The sequence below is a fragment of the Pristis pectinata genome, chromosome 44, assembly GCF_009764475.1.
Source record: "Pristis pectinata isolate sPriPec2 chromosome 44, sPriPec2.1.pri, whole genome shotgun sequence".
In the NCBI taxonomy this organism is placed as follows: domain Eukaryota; kingdom Metazoa; phylum Chordata; class Chondrichthyes; order Rhinopristiformes; family Pristidae; genus Pristis; species Pristis pectinata.
This window is the reverse complement of record NC_067447.1, coordinates 1,512,839-1,532,260: the sequence shown is the minus strand read 5'-3', so window position 1 is coordinate 1,532,260 and position 19,422 is coordinate 1,512,839. Positions and strand designations below refer to the sequence as shown.

At 48.8% G+C, this 19,422-nt stretch overlaps 6 non-coding genes across 6 annotated transcripts; 3 read left to right on the top strand and 3 right to left on the bottom strand.

Annotated features, from left to right (window-relative positions):
- Window positions 1-2,924: 2,924 nt before the first annotated feature.
- trnak-uuu (transfer RNA lysine (anticodon UUU)) lies at window positions 2,925-2,997 on the bottom strand. Its single transcript has one exon. It is a non-coding gene; the product is annotated as a tRNA-Lys (tRNA).
- Window positions 2,998-3,376: 379 nt separating this feature from the next.
- Window positions 3,377-3,449, bottom strand: trnak-uuu (transfer RNA lysine (anticodon UUU)). Its single transcript has one exon. It is a non-coding gene; the product is annotated as a tRNA-Lys (tRNA).
- Window positions 3,450-5,264: 1,815 nt separating this feature from the next.
- On the top strand, window positions 5,265-5,337 carry trnak-uuu (transfer RNA lysine (anticodon UUU)). The gene has a single exon. It is a non-coding gene; the product is annotated as a tRNA-Lys (tRNA).
- A 4,294-nt stretch (window positions 5,338-9,631) lies between these two features.
- trnak-uuu (transfer RNA lysine (anticodon UUU)) lies at window positions 9,632-9,704 on the top strand. The gene has a single exon. It is a non-coding gene; the product is annotated as a tRNA-Lys (tRNA).
- Window positions 9,705-14,978: 5,274 nt separating this feature from the next.
- On the top strand, window positions 14,979-15,051 carry trnak-uuu (transfer RNA lysine (anticodon UUU)). The gene has a single exon. It is a non-coding gene; the product is annotated as a tRNA-Lys (tRNA).
- Window positions 15,052-17,851: 2,800 nt separating this feature from the next.
- Window positions 17,852-17,924, bottom strand: trnak-uuu (transfer RNA lysine (anticodon UUU)). Its single transcript has one exon. It is a non-coding gene; the product is annotated as a tRNA-Lys (tRNA).
- Between the last annotated feature and the right edge of the window lie 1,498 nt (window positions 17,925-19,422).

Below are 19,422 nucleotides of genomic sequence, written 5' to 3'. Positions count from 1 at the left end.
CCCTGTTCAGGTGCTGACTTTATATTGGGCGTTGACTCCCCACCACCACATTCACATACATCCCGTGAAATGCAGCGTTTCCACGCTGAACACGTTGAAATGTTTCTGAAAATACGCACTGTATGTGTCTTTGTGTTCTGTTTTATTTAATCTTTGCTAAGATGACGTCACTGGGCACCGCGGGACCTCTGGACCATTTGGTAATCAGACCTGTACCAACACACAGTGAAATGGTTTTGTGGGTGACTCAACCAGACAAATGTTTCCATCCATGAGTGCATTGAGTTTGTAAGATAGAAGTTTAAAAAATAACAGAATGCAGAATAGAGTGATTCAGCATGGAAACAGGCCATTCAGCCCAACTGCACGGTACCGACGAGGGTGCCCCGTCCAAGCTGGTCCCATTTGACAACGTTTGGTCATTAACCTTCTAAACCTTTCCAATCCATGTACCTGTCCAACTGTCTTTAAAGTGTTGTAATTGTACCTGCCTCAACCACTTCCTCTGGCAGTCAATTCCACATAGATACCACACATATTTTTTTTTAAAATGTTACTCAAGTTCCTTTTATATCTTCTCTCTTTCACCTTAAACCTATGCCCTCTAGTTCTGGATTCCCCAACTCTGGGTAACAGACTGAGTGCATTCATTATATACCCATATACTGTTACAGTTACAGAGAAAGTTCAGTGCAGGCAGACAAATCAAGTGCAAGGGCCACGAAGAGGTCGATTGGGAGATCAAGAATCCATTTTATCACACGAGGAGACCGGTCAGGGGTGTCATAACAGTTGGATAGAAGCTGTCCTTGAGCTTGGTGGTACATGCTTTCAGGTTTTTTTATCTGCTGACCGGTGGGAGGGAGGGAGCAGAAGAGAGAAAGTCGGTGGTGGGTGGGGTCTTTGATAATGCTGGCTGCCTTACCAAGGCTGCTTGAAGTACAAACAGAGTCCACGGAGTAGAGGCTGGTTTCCGTGACGTGCTGGGCTGTGTCCACAACTCTCAGCAGTTTCTTGCGGTCTTTTCTGTCATACAAAGCTATGATGCATCCGGAGTGGACGTTTTCAATGTTGTATCTGTAAAAAATTGGTGGTGATTTCGGAGCAGTGTTTCGATTACAAAAATGAACTGTTTATGAACTTTCGCTGCTTCTGACTGCCTGTCTTTCTTCCACGCTTGAATAAAAACCGGCCTCTCAGATCTCTTTCGAAATTATCCTCTCTCACCTCAAATGCAAGAGCTCTCTTTTGGCAACGACATGTTTCAACTTCCGAGTTCAAACAGTGGATTGTAAAGCAGCGCCTCAAGAGGGACTTGAACTCTGGACATCAGATCAAAAGTCTGATGCTCTCCCGACTGAGCTTCCCAGGCTCTGGGGTATCCGCTGCCCAGCTCGCCCTCTGCTGTCTGACTAACACCGCTACACCGCTTGTGTTCAGTGTGTGATCAATTGTGAATTTGTTTTATTGTTGTCACATGGAGCGAGACACAGTGAAAAACGTGCCTTGTATACGGTACACACAGATCAATTCATTACACAGTGCATTGAGGTAGTACAAGGGAAAACAATAGCAGAATACAGAATAAAGTGTCACAGTTAACGAGAAAGTGCGGGCAGGCAATGAGGCGCAAGGTCATAACGAGGTAGATTTTGAGGTCAAGAGTCCATCTTTTTGTACTGGGGGCCGTTCAATAGTCTCATAAAAGCGGGGTAGAAGTTGTCCTTGAGCTTTGTACAGTGAGGTGTTTGATGACCAGGGAGGATCTGATGGACCGAAGGGTCTGTTCCAATGCTGTTTAAGTCTTTGGCTCTCTGAGTCTTGCGACCAGTCTTGAAGGGTCGGGGCTCCAAGTTACTTCAAGTAATAAAATAATGTGACCTTATTCTTTGCTGAGATGACGTTATTGGACACCACGTGACCACTGGACCATTTGCTTATCAGTCACATACCTCGATACAGTGAAAAGGTTTTGTCGGCGTCTTAACTAGACAGATGTTTCCGTATGTAACTACATAGAGGATGTAAATAAAAGAAGCAAAAAAGCAGTAACAGAATGCACAATACGGCACGGAAATATTCCCCAAGGCCTAACTGCTCGGTACCGACCAGGATGCCGCATCCAGGCTAGACCCATTTGCCAGAGATTGTCCCAGAACCTTCAGAACTTTTCCGGTCCATGTTCGCGTCCAACTGTCCTTTAAAATGTTGTAATTGTACCTGCCTAAACCATTTCCTCTGGCTGCTAATTCCACACACATTCCACCCACTGTTTTAAAATAAATGGCCCACTATAGTTCCTCTGGTATCTTTCCTCTTTCACCTTAAACCTATGCCCTCTGATTCTGGATTCCCCCAACTCTGAGGAAAAGACTGAGTGCATTCACCCTATCTGTGTCCCTATGTCCATCGAGTGTTACAGCCACAGAGAAGGTGCAGTGCAGGCAGACAAATAAAGTGCAAGGGCCACAACCAGGTAGATTGGGAGATCAAGATACTATCTTATCGTAATATGGGACAGTTCAATAGTCTTATAACAGCGGGATAGAAGCTGTCCTTCAGCCAGGGGGTACGTACTTTCAGGCTTTTGTATCTCCTGCCAAATGGGAGGGGGGAGAAGAGAGAATGTCCCGGGTGGGTAGGGTCTTTGATTATGTTGGCTACCTTACCAATGCGGCTGGAAGTGTAGACAGAGTCCAAGGAGGGGAGTCTGGTTTCCGTGATGTGATGAGCTGTGTCCACAACTCTCTGCAGTTTCTTGTGGTCTATTCTGATGCATCCGGATAGAATGATTTCTGTGAGGCATCTGTAAAAGTCTGTGCCGAGGTTGGAGCTGCGTTTTGATTTAATCAAATACCATATTTTGCCAACACATGCTGCCGCGTGTTCTATGTTTCGTGCTCAAATTGTGGATTTAAAAGCAACGCCTGAACAGGGACTTGAACCCTGGGCCCTCAGATTAAAAGTCAGATGCTGTACCGACTGAGCTACCCAGGCTCTGGGGCACCAGCTGCCGAGCATGCCCTCTGTGATCGGACTAACCCTGCTACGCCGTTTGTGGTCATTGTGTGTGGTGAATTGGGAAATTGTTTTATACTTGTCACATGAAATCTGCCTTGTATACGGATCGTACAGATCAATTCACTACACAGTGCATCGAAATAGTGCAAGGGAAAGCAATAACGGATTGCAGAATAAAGTGTCACCGGTCCAGAGAAAGTGTAGACAATTGGGGCACCATTTCACTCCATGTTATAATGTAATGTGACTGGGAAGTTTGAGAAACACGTAGAAGTGTTCAGAAAGCATACGTTTGCATTTCAGGGGATTGAGTTAAATTTGGAGGACGGAGAGTCAGCTTGTGACATAAAGTCAGCGCCTAAACAGGGACTTGAACCCTGGACCCTCAGATTAAAAGTCTGATGCTCTACCGACTGAGCTACCCAGGCTCTGGGGTACCTGCTGCCCAGCGCGCCCTCTGTTGTCTGACTAACCCCGCAAGACAGCTTCTGTTCAGTGTGTGTGACGAACCGTGAAAATCTTCTCTCGCATAACCGTTCGCACAGTTCATTACACAGTGCATTGCGGTAGGTTAGAGGAAAACAATAACAGAATGCAGAGTAAAGTGTCACAGCTAAAGACAAGTGCACTGCAGGTCGACAATCAGGTGCAAGGTCCTAGCGAGGTTGATTGCGAGGTTAGAAGTCCGTGTTGCGGCAGAAGTGGATTGAGGTAAATGGGGTAAAAAAGCAAACATCGCATCGGATGAGCAGAATTAACAAAACATGCAAACATTATACACAATGTCCACAAGAAAAAAACATAATTAGAACAAAAGAGTCCATTTTAGTGCAGAGTATTCAGAGTATCGCTAAACTGCGGCGGTGATTTGGGGTTTGCCGGTATTACACCGCCAGCGACCCGGGTTCGATTTCCGTCGCTGTCTGTGAGGAGTCTGTACGTTCTCCCGTGTCTGCGTGGGTTTCCTCCGGGTGCTCCGGTTTCCTCCCACATTTCAAAGACGTACGGGTAGGTTAACTTGGGTTTGAAACGGGCGGAGCGGACTCGTTGGGCCGGAAGGGCCTGTTACCACGCTGCAAATAAAAGTTAAATTTAATATAGTTAGCCGGTGGATGAGGGGGAGAAGGGATTGTTGGAGGGGAAAAGGGTACGAGAGGAGAGCACTGCACGGGGGGGGGGGGTCACTGGAGATTGAACTTTCAGAAACCGCGAGTATGCGGGCGGGGATGTGGGGCGGGCGGGAGGATGTGTCAGTGTGATGGGCATTGGTGGTAGCTCTTGGGCGACACAACCCCAGGGCCTGAGTAACTCACTCGGTAGAGCATCAGACTTTTAATCTGTGGGTCCAGAGTTCAAGTCCCTGTTCAAGCACTGACTTTTTTAATCCAAAGATTAAACTGTTTCACACAGTTTCTCCAACCATAAAACCGCCACGTCGAACCCGTTCGAATTTCTCGCACTTTTTCTCTCTCCCCTGATCTCTCAAGGTGGTGGGGGGGGGGGTGGTTTGGAAGAGGAAGTAACAGGAAGGGGCGAGTCCCGCCCGTGGATGGGGAAGACCTGATCCGGAAAGGGCCAGCCCACCCGTTCAGTGTGGAAGGCCCTCTCGCCGTGAGCACTGACTGCCGTTCACCCGTCTGGGAGAGAGTGAGGGATCCGAATCGCTGAACAGCTTGGGGTGCCGGATGGCGATAAGGGAAGTGGGGGTGGGGTGTAAGGGGTGCAGTAAGGGGGACCAATGTGCAGGACGAGGGAAGGAGGGCGGTCGAATCGGTGTAAAACCCTAAAGGGAGAGAGTTTAACCCTAGAGTTAAAGTCAAATCCAGGTCGAGTTAATGGCCATATGGACAAGTAACTGTATCCACGGGCGCAATGAAAAACTTACTTGCAGCGCACATAGCTTCATAGAAGTAGCATTAACCAAAAAAATACACAAATTATACAAGATGTTCACAAGAAAAAGAAACATAATTGGAACAATGTCCATTTTAGTACCAAGTGATCAGAGAGTTCACAGTGCTGTTAAACTGCAGTGGAGATTGGGGTTTTGACAGTTGGTTCAAGATCCAAATGAGAAGATCGTCATCAGCTGCGGGGCGGGGAGGGGTGGAGGGGACAGGGGTGCGCGGGGTGAGCCCTGTACAGGAGGGTGTCGCTGGAGATGGAACGCAGAAGGCAGGTGGGGGGGAGGGGAAGTGGCTGCAAATGTGCGGGTAAGGGCTCTGGGGCGACTCCCCTCCAGAGCCTGGGTAGCTCAGTCGGTAGAGCATCAGACTTTTAATCTGAGGGTCCAGGGTTCAAGTCCCTGTTCAGGCGCTGCTTCTTTTGTTTTGCAATCCAAAGATACAACGCCACGTCTCATGCAGTTGCGTGAATCAGCCACGTCCAACCCGTTTGAATTTCTTATCCTTTTATCCCTCTCCGCTGACCTCAAGAGATCATTAAACAGTTGTACAGAGAGAAGCTTTCGGATAAGCAACGGGCAAGACTTGGGACCTCACCTTACAACTGTACACAACGCTGGTCAGACCGCTGAAGTAGCACTGTGTTCATTTCTGGTCACCACACTACAGGACGGATGTCCTTCACCCTGAGAGGGCGTAGAAATACTTTCACAAGGATGTTCCCCGGATCGGAGACCTTGAGTTGCGAGGAGAGATTGGAGAGGCTGGGTATGTTTTCTCAGGGGTGACGAGGTCTGTAAGCTTGGGTCCCATGGAATCGAGGGAGAGATAGTTAGGTGGATTCAAAATTGCCTCGGAGGTAGGAAGCAGAGTGGGGTGGTTCAAGGGTGTTTATTTCACAATTGTAGGACGGTGACTAGTGGTGTGCCGCAGGGGTCGGTGTTGGGACCCTCGCTATTCGTTATTGCTATCAATGATTTGGACGGGGATGCACAAGGCTTGATCGGTAACTTTGCGGATGACACGAAATCAGGTGGTGTTGTTGATAGTGAAGCATGTTGTCGTGGATTACAGGGGGATTCTTGATCAGTTTTGGAAATAGCGAACGGGTTTCAATACAGGTAAGTATGAGGTGATGCATTTTGTAAAGTCAAACCAGCGTAAGACGTATACTGTGAATGGTAGGGCACTTGGGGAGTGCAATGCAACAGAGCGACCTAAGAGTACAAGGGCACGGTTCGTTTAAAGTGGCGTCACAGGTAAGACAGTGCGGTAAAAAAGGAGTTTTGCATGCTGGCCTTCATCAGTCAGGGCATTGAGTACAGGAGTTGGGACATCATGTTGTATAAGTCCTTGGTGAGGCCGCACTTGGAGTACTGTGGACAGTTCTGGTCACTAGAGACAACAAATATGCAGAACACAGGTGGTGTGACGGTTGGGTTCACCCACTGGTGGGCGCTCTGGAACAACATAACCCCACAGCCTGGGTCGCTCAGCCGTTTGGGCATCAGTCTTCTAATCTGAGGGTCCAGGGTTCAAGTACCTGTTCAGGCGCTGCTTTTAAATCCACATTTTGAACACGGTACATAAAATACCGTTTCACGCTAGGTGATTTACGTTTAAGGTGAGGGGGATAATTTAAAGACAACGGTGCCGGGTGGGTTCTTTTTTCAAGAGAGAAAGAATGACAGGCAGTCAGAGAGATGCAACAAGAGTTCATAAACATACAGCGTTTTTTTAATCAAAACACTGCTCGATATCATCACCAATTTTTACAGATGCGCATAGAAAAAATCCTGTCCGGATGGATCATAGCTTGCTACCACATAAAATACCGGAACAAACCGCAGAGATTTGCGGACACAGCTCAGCAGATCACTGAAACCGGCCTCCCTTCCGTGGACTTCGTCTGCACCTCTCGCTGCCTCTGCAAAGCAGCGGACATAATCAAAAACCCCACCCACCCTGGGTCATTCTCTCTTCTCCCCTCCCATCGGGCAGAAGATACAAAAGCCTGAAAGCACGTCCCACCAGGCTCAAGGACAGCTCCTATCCCGCTGTAATAAGACGACTGAACGGTCCTCCAGTACGACAAGATTGACGCTTTACCTCACAATATACATCGATATGGTCTTGCACCTTATTGTCTGCCTGCACTGCACCTTCTCTGCAGCGGTGACACTTTATTCTTGGTATTGGCTTATTATTGCCACGTACCGAGGTACAGTGAAAAACTTGTCTTGCGTACCGTTCGTACAGGTCAATTCATTACACAGTGCAGTTACATTGAGTTAGTATTGATATTGGTTTATTATTGTCTCTTGTACTGAGGTATAGTGAAAAACTTGTCTTGCATACCGTTCCTACAGATCATTTCATTACACAGTCATTGAGGGAGTACAGGGTAAAACAATAACAGAATACAGAGTATATTAAGAGGGACCAATGTGCAGGAGAGGGGGAGAGGGGTCGAATCGGCGTGAACCACCGCACCACTGAAAGGGGTGGGAGGAGTTGGTCAATGTCGAATTTATTCCTATCTGCACAAGTCCACGTATGCACAGGTGCAATGAGAAACTTACTTGCAGCACAAATCGCATCCTATCAGCAGCATTCACAAAAAATACAAACATTATACGCAGTTATCACAAGAATAGAAAAGTACATTTAGAACAAAACAAATCAAAGTCCATTTTAGTGCAAAGTGAACAGAGTGCTCGCAGTCTTGCTAAACTCTGGCGGTGACTGGTGTTTTGGCGCGTGGTTCAAGAGCCGAATAAGAATACAGTCATCAGGTGGAGGGAGGGGAGAGGAGAGGGCTGAAGGGGACAGGGGTGCGGGGGGGGGGGGGAGAGCCCTGCACATGAGGGATCACAGGAGATTGAACATGCAGAAGGCAGGTGTGGTGGGGGCTGTCTCGGTGAGGGTGGGCGCTCCGGGGCGACACATCTCCAGGGCCTGGTTAGCTCAGTCGGTAGAGCTTCGGAATTTTAATCTGTCGGTACAGAGTTCATGATCCTGTCCAGACGCTGCCTTTATATCTGGAACTGACTCCCCACCAGCACATTCTAATCCATCTCGTGAAACGCAGCGTTTCTTCGCTGAACACATAGAAATGTTTCTCTAAATACGCACAGTTTGTTTCCTTATGTTCCGTTTTGTTTATTCTTTACTAAGACGACGTCTTTTCGCAACCCGAGACTGCTGGCCCCTTTTTTAATTAGACATGTCCCGTGATACAGTGAAAAGGATTTATCTGCGCCTGAACCAGACAGATGTTTCCACACATAAGGACATCGAGTTTATAAAAGCAAATTCAGTAACAAAAAGCAGTATAGAGCAAGGAAACAGGCCCCTCGGCCCAACTAGTCCGTACCGACTGGGATGCCCCATTCATGCACTTCTCATTTGCTAGCGATTAGCCCGTAACCTTCTAAACCTTTCCAAATCATGTACCTGCCTCAACCATTTCCACTGTCAGTTAGTTCCACACACATCCCATCCTGTGTGTTAAAGAATTGTCCCTCTAGTTCCTCTTAAATTTTCCCCTTTTACCTTGAACCTATGCCCTCTAGTTCTGGATTCCCCAAATCTGGGGAAAAATAATGGGTGCATTCGCCATATCTTTGCCCCTATGCCCAGGTAGTGTTACAGTTACAGAGAAAGTGCAGTGCAAGGGCCACAACCAGGTAGATTGGGAGATTATGAGACCATCCTATTTTACTAGCAGACCGTTCAATCGTCTTAGAACAGGGGGATAGAAGATTTCCTTGAGCATGGTGTTACGTGCTTTCAGGCTTTTGTATCTCCTGGCCAATGGGAGCTTGTAGAAGGGAGAATATCAGGGGTGGGGTGGGGTCTTTGATTATATCGGATGCTACGGAGGCCGCGGGAAGTGTAGACAGAGTACATGGAGCGGAGGCTGGTTTCCGTGATGAAATGAGCTGCGTCCGCAACTCTCTGCGGATTTTTGTACTCTATTCTGTGAGACGCAGATGTGATACCTCCGGATAGAATGCTTTCTGTGGTGCATCTGTTGAAGCCGGTGCCAAGGTCGCACCAGTGTTTCGATTGAATATGGTGCATCGAGAAAAGTTGGTGAGTATCGAAAGGGACATACCGAATTTCTTTCGCCTCCTGAGGAAGTAGAGGCGCTGGTGAGTTTTCTTAGCCGTGGCATCAACGTGATTTGAACAAGACAAGCTGTTGGTGATATTCACTCCCAGGACCTGAAGCTCTCAACTCTCTCCACCTCAGCGCCGTTGATGCAGACAGGTGCATGTACACCGTCCCCTATTGCAAGGGAATCTTCATTAGTTGGGGAAGTGGCCAACAATTTTCAATGCAGATGAGTGTAAGGTGATGTATTTTGAAAAGTCAAACCAGCGTAGAAATTGTACTGTGATTGCTAGGATACTTGGGCCTGTAATGGAACAGAAGTACCCAGGAGTACAAGTGCACAGTTCGTTGAAGGTGGCGTTACAGGTAGACAGGATGGTGTAAAAGGTGTTTATCATGCTGGCCTTTCAACACTCAGGGCATTGAGTACAGAAGCTGGGAAAGTATGTTGTATAAGTCCTTGGCGAGACCGCACTTGGAGTACTGTGGACAGTTCTGGTAACTGGAGACGAAAAATGCAGAACCGCAGGTGGTGTGACGGTTGGGTTCACCCACTGGTGGGCGCTCTGGAGTAAGACCACCGCAGAGCCTGGGTAGCTCAGTCGGTAGAGCATCAGACTTTTAATCTGAGGGTCCAGGGTTCAAGTCCCTGTGCAGGCGCTGCTTTTAAATTGGAAGTCAATTCCCATACGTATAATATCTCGTTTAATGTCACGCAAAACAACATCTTCCTGGTAAATTGGTTTATTACTGGCACTTATAGCGTGGTACAGGGAAAACCCTGTCTTGTCTGTCGTTTATACAGATCATTTCACTGCACAGATCATTGAGGCAGTACAGGGTAAAACAATAACAGAATGCAGAATGAAGTGTCACAGTTACAAAGAAAGTGCAGTGCAGGCAGATGATAAGGTGCAAAGTCATATCGAGTTAGATTGTGAAGTCGAGAGTCCATCTTATCTGATTAGGAGACCGTTTAATAGTCTTATCACAGCGGGATAGAAGATGTCCTTGAGCCTGGTGGTACGTGCTTTCAGGTTTTTTGATCCGGCCCGATGGGAGGAGGGAGAAGAGAGAATGTCCTGGCTGGGGTGGGGTCTCTGATTATGCTTGCTGCTTTCCCGACGCAATGAGAAGCATAGACAGAGTCCACGGAGGGGAGGCTGGTTTCCATGATGTGCTGAGCTGTGTCCACAAACTCTCTGCAGTTTCTTGTGGTCCCGGGCAGAGCAGTTGCCGTACCAAGCCGGGATGTATCCGGATAGGATGCTTCCTATGGTGCATCGATAAAAATCAGTGAGGGTCAACGGGGACATGCCCAATTTCTTTATCCTCCTGAGGAAGTAGAGACGCTGGTGAGCTTCCCTGAGATCTCCACAGATAACATATTTGGGACCCGGAGAACTCTCAGCCGTTCCACAAAAAAGATGACTGGCGTTGTAGTCGGAGAGTCAGAGGCCGAGAGCGCAGAGGAACAGACCCGTTCGGCCCATCGTGTCCCAACCTACCCTTTCACGTGGAGGAGCACTGGCGGCAGGCACTGAGTCCACTTCACTCGATGGGCTGGTATGTGGAATGATCTGTCTGGATAACACGGGAAGCAAACCCTCCCACCGTATCTCGGTCAACAGGACGTGGAGGAGTACAGCACGGGACAGGCTATTCTGCCCACGATGATGCGCCGGACTTGATACTGATTTACCCTCAACGTCCTCCTCCTGTGTATCATCCATATCCCCCAATTCCCTTCATTTTCATGTGTCCATCTAAAAGCCTTAAACCCCACCAAACCTCCTGCTCCCACCATTACCCCCAGTAACCCATTCCAGGCACCTACCGCTCTCTGCGTGAAAACACTTAAGATAAGATAAGATTTCTTTATTAGTCACACGTACATCGAAACACACAGTGAAATACATCTTTTACGTAGTGATTTTTGTTTTGGGGGGGGGCAGCCCGCAAGTGTCGCCACGCTTCCAGCGCCAACATAGCATGCCTATAAACTCCTAACCTGTACGTCTTTGCACTGTGGGAGGAAACCGGAGCACCCGGAGGAAACCCACGCAGACACGGGGAGAACGTACAAACTCCTTACAGACAGTGGCGACCAGAACTGAGAGCAATACTCTAAGTGCGGGTCTTATACAGCTGCAGCGTGAGTTCCTTACTTTTAAAGCCCTTACCAATGAAGTCAAGCCTGCCATACGTCTTTTTACCACCTTACCCACTTGCGTTGCCACTTTCAGGGAGCCATGGAACTGGACGCCAAGATCCCTTTGTACTTCAATACTATTAAGAGTCCTACCACTAATTGTTAAACTTTCTCCTTTTATTTGACCTCCGAAAGTTCAACACCTCACACTTGCCCGGATTAAACTCCATCTGCCGCTTCCCTGCCCAGATCTGTATCTGATCTATATCCCACTGTATTCCTTGACAGTCCCTTTACACAGTTCGCGACTCCACCAATCTTGGTGGCATCCGCAAACTTGCTAACCCGCCCATTTTGATCCAAATCGTTGATCTACATCACAAACAAGCAGAGGTGCTACACCGATCCCTGCAGGGCACTTCTGGTTACGGATCTCCAGCCAGAATAACAACCTTCCACCCCTTCTCTCTGTCTCCGAATCCAACCCCACAATTCACCCCGGATCCCATGCACCTTTATCTTCTGAATCAACCTACCACGGGGGACCTTGTCAAATGATTTACGAAAGTCCATGTTGTTAACGTTCACTGCCGAACTCCAATCGAGCACCTTGGTCAACTCCTCAAAAGACTCCACCAAGTTTGTAAGGCAGGGCCTGCCCCGCACAAAGCCGTGCTGACTGTCCAAGTTCCCCGGGAGTGAACATTACCGATAGCCTGTCCTGGTCCAACCACGTAGACGCCACGGCCAAGTGCCTCTACTTCCTCAGCAAGCTAAGTAAATTCGGCACGTCCTCTTTGACGCTCATCAGCTTTTATCGATGCACCATCTGGATGCATCACGGCTTGGTACGGCAGGTACTCTGCCCGGGACCGCAAGAAACCGATGAGAGTTGAGGACACCGCCCAGCACGTCACGTAAACCAGCCTCCCCTCCGTGCTCTGTTGAAACCTCTCGCCGCCTTGATGAAGCAACCGGCAGAATCAAAGACTCCACCCACCCCGGATATTGTCTCTTCTCCTCTCTCCCATCAGAGAGAAGATACAAGGGCACATACCACCAGGGTCAAGGACAGCTTCCATCCCACGGTGATAAAAGACTATTGAACGGTTCCCTTGTATAACGAGCTGGACTCTTGACCTTACAATCTACCTCGTTATGACCTTGCACCTTATTGTCGACCTGCAGTGCAATTCTCTGTAGCTGTGACACTTCACTCTGCACTGTTATTGTTTTTACCTGTGCTAATACAGTGTAACTGCACTGTGTAATGAATTGATCTGTACAATCGGTGTGCAAGACAAGTTTTTCACTGTACCTCGGTACAAGTGACAATAATAAACCAATTCCAATACCAAGAATAAAATGTCACAGCTACAGAGGAAGTGCAGTGGAGGCAGGCAATAAGGTGCAAGGTCATAACGAGGCAGATTGTGAGGTCAAGAGTCCAGTTTATCGTACAAGGGGACCGTTCAATAGACTTATAACAGCGGGGTAGAAGCTGTCCTTGAGCCTGGTGGGACGTGCTTTCAGGCTTTTGTATCTTCTACCCTAGGGAAGGGCGGAAAAGAGAGAATGTCTGGGGTGGGTGAGGGTCTCTGATTATGTTGGCTGCTTTACCGAGGCAGCGGAAAATGTAGACAGAGTCCACGGAGGGAAGGCTGGTTTCCGTGTTGTGCTGGGCAGTGTCCACAACTCTCTGTAGTTTATTGCGGTATTTCCTGTGGTACCAAGGTATGATGTATTCGGACAGGATGCCTTCTATGATGCATCTTTAAAGATTGATAATGATGGCCGAGCAGTGTGTTGATTAAAAAACCACTATGAATTCGTGATGCTTCTCTCTCACTTTCTCTCAATGTTTCTCTCTTAAAAAAAGAACCCACCCGGCACCTTTTCCTTTGAAATTATCCCCCTTCACCTTGAACATAAATTGTCTCGTGTGACACGGTATTTTATGTACCGTGTTCAAACTGTGGATTTAGATGTCGCGCCTGGACCCTCAGGTTGAAAGTCTGACGCTCTACCGACTGAACCCTCCACTCCAGTTCCAATACCAATCGCGAAGTAGGCCGTGTGGCAACAATGAACCAGTATCCAGTTACCGACTGGAGAGCGGGTGGGAGTGAATTGCTGTTTCTGCTGTAAGGTGACCTTGTATGGTGGGAAGGGAAGAGCGAAACCGCAGGAAGGTAGAACAATGTGAAGGAAAAAGACCATGACCCAGGGGGTGGTGAGGGTGAGGGAGCGGGGTGTGGAAGGTGTTGGAGAGTGAGTGAGGTTAACCCATCCGTGCGGAGAGTCAGCCAGTCGGGGCAGGAGGGGTGACTGGGGAGGGAAAGCTCAGGAGGCGGGCGGAATCACAGTGGGGTTCTGGGGCCGACACCCCCCTCGCCCCGGAGGACTGGGTAACAATATCGGTGGAGCGTCAGACTGCCAATCTGGGGGTCCCGGGGTTTCGAGTCCCCGTTCGGGAGCTGCTGTTGAATTACAAGTCATTTCCCGCACCACGGCAGCTCGTCTGATGCCAAACATAGCGTCGTTTTCCTGGTGAAAATTGGCGCCTGACTTTTGAATCCAAAATGCCACATTCTGTCCCAACCGCAGAAAACATAGCAAAAAAAACCACGTCAGACTCATTCGGATTTCTCATACACTGGGGTTCTCTTAATATCCCCACACCCAGCTTCAAGAGACCCCAGACCAGTTCTAGAGGGAGCAGGGTGAGGGTAATTTTTTGAACACTACATCGTTATTCGTCTTTGGTCTGACATTTGTCGAGAAATCTGTTGTTTTACGGCAGCAGTGCAATGCAAGAGAAAAAAATTATTATCGGTTGCAAAGATGTTGCAAAGATTTACTACAAGTTGCATCACGACATTTGTCAGTAAAATAAATAATGCAGAAGCCGAATAACAAGGTGGTGTTCACGGGTTCACGGACAGTTCAGAAATCTGATGGCAGAGGATGAGAAGCTGTTCCTGAATCGTTGAGTGTGGGTCTTCAGGCTCCTGTACCTCCCCCACCCCCCCATGGTAGTAACGTGAAGGGGGCATGTCCACGGACGGTGAGGGTTCTCGGTGACGGATGCAGCCTTCTTGAGGCACCTCCTCTTGAAGATGTCCTCGATGCCGGAGAGGGGTGTGCCTGTGATGGAGCCGGCGGAGTCTACAACCCTGCTGCGCGTCGGAGCCTCCGTACCAGACAGTGATGGAGAACGCTCTCCACCGTACATCTGTAGAAATTTGAGAGAGTCTTTGCTGATGGACAGAATCTCCTCAAACCCTTAACGAAATAGAGCAGCTGGCGTGCCTCCTTCATGATTGCATCAGTGTGTTAGGTCCCCGGATGGATCCTCGGAGAGGTTGACGCTCAGGAACTTGAAGCCGCTCCCCCTTCCCACAGCTGACCCCCACAGTGTAGAGAGGTGTGAGGGTTCTCCCGACTTCCCCTCACTGAAGTCCACAGGCAATTTCCTGATCATGCTGACGAGCAAATCCGATGAAAGACCTTCCGCTCCCTTTCCCCAGAGCTCCAGAGTTTACTTTTCAGAACGGAGCACGCTGAGAATTTGCCTCCCCCGCTCCCCCGCCATCTCGGCCACTTCAAATGCTGATCAACGCCTCGGTCGAACACAATCGCGCACGCAAGGCGCACTCACACACACACACACACACACACACACACACACACACACACACACACACACACACACACACACACACACAGTGCCGCGGTTTAGTCAGACAGCAGAGGGCGCGCTGGGCGGTAGGTACCCCAGAGCCTGGGTAGCTCAGTCGGTAGAGCATCAGACTTTTAATCTGAGGGTCCAGGGTTCAAGTCCCTGTTCAGACGCTGCTTTGAAACTACAAGCTTTGACCAGAAGGATATCACTGATGCCGTTGAAAACACCGCATTTTTGTTCGATCAGTTATACTCTGAACAAATTGCGGAATTTCTGTTCGTTAAAATTGTACCAGTTAGACTCAAGCTCGACACACACAAAGAGCTGGAGGAACTCAGAAGGTCAGGCAGCATCTATGGAGGGAATTCAACGGTCGACGTTTCAGGCAGACACCCTTCATCAGCAATGGAATGTAGCGGAGAAGGAGTGCGGGAGCGTTGGCGGTACAGGTTCGGGACACGGACTGCTCTACGGAGACTGGGAGTGCCCATGTCTGCACCTTTGGTCCGGAGGACTGTGAGGAGTTGTTGAGGGTGAGTGGTGGTTCCGCCAGACGGAGGACGGTGGGTGGTGAGGATCCTCAGCGATGGTTGCAGCCGTCCTGAGGCACCGCCTCTTGAAGATATCCTCAATGGTGGGGAAGGTTGTGATTGTGATGGAGCTGGCTGAGCCTACAACACTCTGCAGCCAGAAAGTCGAAGTCGAGTTTATTGCCATCTTCAAGTCCCTGTGTGCACGGGTGAACTGACAAACTTACTTGCAGCAGCATCACAGGCACGCAACGTCAGATAAGCAGCACTCAAAAGTAAATCTTGCGATCCTGTGCACTGTACCTGTACATGGTCAGGAGTGACCTTACAGTCAGAGAGTCAGCGACTTCAACAGCAGAGGAACAGGACAATCGTTTCTTTCCCGGTCTTCAAACACCTCCCTGTGCAGCACACTCACACACACACAGACACACACACAGACACACACACACACACTCACGCACACACACACACGGTGTAACGGGTTTCGGGCGCACTGGGCGCACTGGGCAGCAGGGTAACAGCCCGTAGAGCATCAAACTTTTAATCAGGAGGGACTGGAAACAGCAGGTCGTGCAGCCTCTGTGAAGGGAGGAGGAGAATTGATGAATCAGGAGGCCGACCCATGGACAGCAAGTGTCGGGGTGTTCCCCACGGCACTGATCAACCTGATTCTGGTGTAGGTCTCAGAACATCTCTCCCATGCGCGCATTGTACATTCCTAGACAGTTTTTTCAATAAAACTATTACAAAAAGTAAATATTTCTTTTATCGGCTTATCTTTTACAGCCATCAATAAGACAAGGATCTTTGACCGCCTGATTTTCTCCACGGATGTTTATGGCCTGCTGAGTTCCTCCGGCCTCACAGTGACCTTCTTCCACATTCAAGTATGTGCAGTCCCCTGTTTTTCTGGGACCAGGTTTATCGGTGCTGTGGGGAAAACCACAGAGATTTAACAACATACCTATTTATAATAACAATGACTCTTTTTTAGAACATATCTATTAAAGGAAATATCCAGGCCCTGGGGAGAGGCTCATTACTGGCCGAGGAACACCGTCACACGGCTGACGTTGAGTCTTCCAGCTGAATCATTGACTCTCTCCCCTCCCTCCACAGACGCTGACAGACTTGCTGAGAGCTTCCAGCGTTTCCTGCTTTTACCGCAGGCGAGCGGCTGCACCTGGGACAGAGCGCAACACTCCCAGGGAGGAATCCCCCACCCAACCTCACTCTCATCTCCACAGCCCTGGGGCACTCGGGTTCTCAGTTCCTGCCGTCAGTATAACTCCCAGCTCTGTTTCCGCGGCCGACTTCACTCACGGCCCAACCCTGAACTGAACGCCGGTAGTTTACAGGGGTCGGTTTAACCCCGGTCCCCGCCACCGAGAACACCCAAATGTAGAGCTCAGGACATCTCTCGCCTGCGCACCTATATAGAACGGAGAACAGTCAGAACGGGACAGGCCATTCGCCCACTATATTGTGCTAATCTTGATGCCGATTTGTACTAAATATCTTCTGTGTATCATCCATACCCTCCATTCCCTGCATATCCATGCGTCTATCTAAAAGCCTCTTAAACCCCAACAAACTGCCCCCTTCCATTACTACCCCCTGTGACCCATTCCGGGCACCTAACCCTCTCTGCGTAGAAGGACTTGAACCTCTCGTCGCCTTTAAACTCCCCCACAACCTTAAAAGCAGTGGTTTTTGATATGTCTACCGTGGGGAGGAGATTCTGACTGTCTACACAATAGGCCAGGCACCTACCTACGTCATGTAGTTCTCTACCTGTGTAGAGGTTTTACAACACAATTAATTCTAAACTAAAAGTAACTTTCTGGAGCACACGGAATGATCACTATTAATTAGGACCGTAGAAACAATTCATCAGACCTCAGAGATGTTTCTGGTGTTGGGATAAGTTCGGGTGTAAACCTTGCGACATTCAGTCAGCGCCTGAACCGGTACTTGAACCCTGGGCCCTCAGATGAAAAGTCTGATGCTCTACCGACTGAGCTCCCCAAGCTCTGTGGTACCTGCTGCCCAGCGCGCCCTCTGCTGTCCGACTAAACCCGCTACACTGCGGTCCACGAACCCATGATCACTGCCTCGTTATTTCAGGTTTTGCACTCCTTACTTGTTTAATAACTGATAATAATAATCTGTGTTTGCCCTGTTACTGCTGCCGCAAAACAACATATTTCACGTCATATCAGTGATAATAAACCGGATTCTGATGTAAATCTCAGGACATCATCTCCTGCACCTTTTATGAATTGCTGGAGAGTTTTTACTACATACTTCAAAAAGTAAAAATCACTTCTTTTCGAACACATCTAATCAAATCCATCAATTAGATCAGAAATTTTAAACGAGGTCAGCTATGTTTCTCGTGATGAGTGTGGATGTAAACCTTGTGATATAAATTCAGCGCCTGAACAGGGACTTGAACCCTGGAACCTCAGATTAAAAGTCTGATGCTCTACCGACTGAGCTCCCCAGGCTCTGGGTACCTGCTGCCCAGCGCGCCCTCTGCTGTCTGACTAACCCTGCTGCACAGAATTTGTGTGTGTGTGTGTGTGTGTGTGTGTGTGTGTGTGTGTGTGTGTGTGTGTGTGTGTGTGTGTGTGTGTGTGTGTGTGTGTGTGTGTGTGAGCGCTGCACAGTGAAGTGTTTGAAGACCGCTAAGGAAACGTTGGCCTTTTCCTCTACTGTTGAAGTCGCTGACCCTGTAGGATGGTGTGACGGCTCTAGTGCACCGGATCGCAAGGTTTTCTTGTGAGTGCTGCTTATCTGATGCTGTGCGCCTGTGATGCTGCTGCAAGTAAGTTTGTCAGTTCACCTGTGCACACACGGACATGTGCAGATGACTCGACTTTAACTTTCAAGCTGCAGAGAGTTGTAGACTCAGCCAGCTCCATCACGGGCACAACCCTCCCTCAAGAAGGCGTCGTCCGTCACTAACCACCCTTACAATCCAGGGTCGTGGCCTTTTCTCGTTACTACCATCGGGGAGGAGGTACAGGAGCTTGAAGACCCCACACTCAATGATTCAGGAACAGCCTCTTCTCCTCCGCCGTCAGATTTCTGAACGGTCCGTGAACCCATGAACACTACCTCATTTTACACTATTTATTAACTTTGTAACTTACAGTAATTTTAGGAGTGTGCATGGGTGAGTCTGAGACACACAGAGCACACACACAGAAAGCACACACATAGAACACACACATAGGCACAACACACAGAAACACATACACACACACAACACACACACACCAACACACACACACACACACACACACACGGAGGGGGAAGAGAGAATAAGCGACGGAAAGGGAGAGAGTGAAAACTCACGCAGCGAAGCGGGTTTAGTCCGACAGCAGAGGGCCCGCTGGGCAGTAGGTTCCCCAGATGCTGGGTAGCTGAGTCGGGAGAGCATCAGACTTTTAATCTGAGGGTCTAGCGTTCAAGTCCCTATTCAGGCGCTGATTTTATATCACAAGCCTTGTACCTGCTCTCAGCCCAGAAGCACTCCTGATGACCTTCAAGATTTTTTGCCCTGTTGATGATTTTTCATGGATATGTCCAAAAAAAGATACAAAGTTGTATTTTGAAATACATTTATTCAAAAAACTCTCTGCGGATTTATAAAGGGCGCAGGAGATGATGTCCCGAGACTTATATCAGAATCAAGATTTTATCACTGACATATGTTGTGAAATGTGTTGTTTTGTGGCGGCAATACAGTGCAGAGCCAGAAAATTAAAGTTTCAAAATAAATATATAATGCACAACGAGTGAGTTTTCATAGGTCCATGGACGGCTCGGAGATCTGATGGCGGAGGGGAAGAAGCTGTTCCTGAATCGTTGAATGTGGACCTTCAGGCTTCTGTACCTCCTTCCCGATAGTAGTAACGAGAACTGGGCATGTCCCGGGTGGTGAGGGTCCTCAGTGATCGATGCTGCCTCTTGAAGATGTCCTCGATGGTGGGGAGGGCT